The following is a 3,597-nucleotide window of genomic DNA, read 5'->3' as shown; positions in this document are numbered from 1 at the left end:
TGACCAAAGTTTGTACAAGAATAACAATAACCAAAAAATGAACTTTGGTACCTAGGTGATGTAAGTTTCCTTGATTTATTTTTAAAGCCTTTCTACCTTGAGATCCTTTGATGATAACCATTGCCTCTCGCATCTTTGACATCATCTACATGTCTTCTTGGAGCTGGATATCTTCTTGGAGTAGGATTTCTTCTCTTGTAGCCTTGAATTTTCCCCTTGCATTTGCTGGAACTGGGAGCATCACCATTTCTTTCTGGCTTCTTCACATCTCCTTTGTTTAATGCATTTTCATTCTTGTTTGAGGGTTCACTTGCATACCCGAGGCCTGATTTATCATATGGACATCTATGATAGCTGAGCATGTCATCCAAGGCTTGAGATCTCTTCAATATTTTGTTCATCCCTTCAACCTTTGTTCTGAGGAAGACAATCTCTTCTTCCAATCTTTCACACTCATTATTCTTCTTGGCAAGTTGTTTCTCAGTTTCTTCCTTGATATGAGTAGCTTCATCTGCTTCTATTTTAAGGGAGATGATATCTGACTTCATTTTGAAGATTTCTTCATTCTTTTCTTAACCGCTCTCCATTTCTTCCTTAATCCTTGATTCCTTTGTCTTCTTAGCTCCTTGTACTTGTTTCCTGGCTTCCTATAGTTGAGATTTGAGAGAGCAGACCTCTACCTTGTACTGACTAGTCTCTTCTTCAAGTTTGTTCAAGCTCTTGTGCCTTTGTTCAAGTTGACTTGACAAGGTATCTTCCTGCTTCTTTGCTTTATTCAATTGATTTGTCATGGATATGACTTCTTCATGATTCTTTCTTTTGCTTTGATGATATTCCTTCTTAAGCTCTTCATCCCTTTCTTGTACTTGAAGCTTGATGAGGTCAACTTTATTCCTTGTTTGATCTTGGTTACCAACTAGTGTTGTCTTCTTAAGTTCCTCATTTTCCTTTTTCAAATTGTTAATATCTTCCATGGTAGTCATAAGTTGAGTAAGGAGTTCTTCTACAAAATCTTTCTCATTCTCTTCATCTTCTATATCTGTTTTAGCCTTGATGTCATCATTCTCATGTTCAGATTCTATGATGGGTTCTGGATTTCCTTCTAGATTTCCATCATCTTCTTGACTGATGGTCATGGTTAATGCTCCTTTTGAGTGAAGGTCATGAAGTTTGTCCCATATACCCTTTGCTAATGAACATTTTCCTAGATTTTTCTTTACAGAATCAGGTATCCCCTTCAAGATTGCCTTTATTGCTTTTGTATTGTACTCCTTGGATTCTCTATCCATCCTGCTATCATCAATCACTGATTTCCAGATTTCAATGCCTTGATTTTGTAAGAAATTCCTCATTCTTGTTTCCCATATATTAAAGTTCCCATTGAGCCTTGGAGCCTCCTCAAATTGATTGTCTTCTATTTTAGTAGTAGAGGGAGACACATCCTTAGGAGGATTGGAGACTTTCTTTCTTGACTTCGCCATTTTTGTTCTAAAGGTCGACCTTCAAGCTGTTAAGCTTTGAATGAAGGTACCTAATCTGATACCAATTGTTGGAAATATTGAGGGGGGGGTGAATGAGTATTTCTTTTTCTGACTATTGTTTTACCAGTTAAACCATATATATTCAGAACACAAGATGAACAACAAGAATAAATGATTTTATTAATATAAACTATGCAGTAAAATAGATACAATATATAGATGGTTGCAATCAGTTGCCAAGCACCAACTTGGACTTTTGTGAGGCTCCAAACTCCAGAGCTCCAACTCTATTTCACCAAGGCACCAATCTTGGACTTAGGAGCACCAACTCCCAAGGACTTCAATCCTTCCAATCTCTGGGGCACCAATCCCAAAGACTCCAATTCCTCTTACTTCTGAGGCATCAACCTCAAGGACTCCTATCCTACTTACTTTTGAGGCACCAGCCCCCAAGGACTCTAATCCTTCTAGCTTCTGAGGCACTAGCCCCAAGTGTTCCAACCCAATATTGTCAAAGCACATTTGATAGTGATATTCTGCTCTCAGAACTCTTTATTATTGAGTTCTATCTGTTTACAACTTAATTGTAGTCTCCATGCTACAGCATCAATGACAACCAAGCTCTACACAAGAACCACTTCTCTGTTTCAAGCCTCTGTTCTACCAGTCATAGTAAATGTTGCAGGTGTGGCTGCTTCTTACTGTTCTCTACTGTCCTGTTGGACCTTCGACCCTCTTCCTATTCTATTGGATCCTCTCACCACTTCTGTCTCCTCTAGCTTATTTTCCACGACGTTCAACAACCTTTAACAACATTCAACTTCTCGTTTTTCTCTGCTTTTTCTCATCTTATCCATTCCACACGCCTTTGTCAATTAGTTTCCTTTCTTCATTGGCTTTTTGGATTCCTCAACGCTCGCTTGTCCTGTTAGTTTCCTCCTCAGTTGATGTCATTTCCTCCGCGCTCGCTTATTGCTTTGGCTTCCCAGCTTTTGGTTTCCTCTATCTATCCGAGCGTTCTAATATTCACAGGACACATTCAAGAGGAAGAAGGGTTGTATACATAGAGAATACCTATTACAAGTTAAAGACTGTAAAAACGCTCCTTTTATCCATAATTATTTGACATACATAGGTCTTTACAGCGTAACAGATGCCACGTCCTATCGCAATTGAAATCATCTTGATTCTAGTCTTCTGAGCTATTGGGAGCATTCCTTAACGTATCTATGTCTCCAAACCCCACATTAATACTGTATCAGATATGCTCCTCCATAGTTTCATTGCAATCGGCCCCAAAATCTTTTCCACATGATCCATGCCTTTTCCTTTTGGGACTGGAATGTCATTGAAGAATGCCTAAACACATCAGATCACCCAGCGGATCACCCTTTTAACTATATCTGCCTATTTTCCTTTTAAACAGAAATACTTTGAAAAACACCCCAAAACACTGGTTTTTACCTTTTCCTATCGGTGCACTTACCGTACGTCGAAGTCAATGTGCCAAGCATTTGAGACCATTGATCTGGAGCGATGAGATCTGACGATCTAGATCAAATCGCCTTATCGGTGATCGGAGGTCCCAATGAACTGCACTATCGGCACTATTCCTTTGGTCCGATGCGATATTGTTGATCGCTATCGGCGATTTATAATGGCACTTAACGCTTAATACACTCCCGCTACAATATGCCAATGCGATACAAATCGGTGATCCCAAGTCATAAGGGTTTGGGCCGCTCCACTTAAGCGGTGCGATAACACCGCCGGACTCGGTAATACTCAACACTCCCTTTTATAAACCTTCAAATTTGGCCTTTTGAATCCGCTAAGTGTTTTAGCATGATTCCCTTTGGAAATGACTCTCGGTGATGCGACAGATGCCATAATATATCAAGTCATATTACATTGTCGCGGCGGGTCCACATACTTTATTGCAATCAGAGGTTTTAGTTTGGCAGGGTCTTAACCACTTGCGATACATAATCCCGATGCGGTGGACACAATATTAAATTGCAACATATTGCAATGGTCCCATGGGTCTGCGCATATATTATCACAATCAGAGGGTTTCAGGGGTGACAACCCTTTTGAACTTTGTGATATATATATT

This window comes from Pinus tabuliformis, chromosome 8 (assembly GCF_031772625.1).
Source record: "Pinus tabuliformis cultivar Carrire ecotype Pingquan chromosome 8, CPIR1, whole genome shotgun sequence".
Classification (NCBI taxonomy): domain Eukaryota; kingdom Viridiplantae; phylum Streptophyta; class Pinopsida; order Pinales; family Pinaceae; genus Pinus; species Pinus tabuliformis.
Note: the sequence above shows the minus strand (reverse complement) of the source record.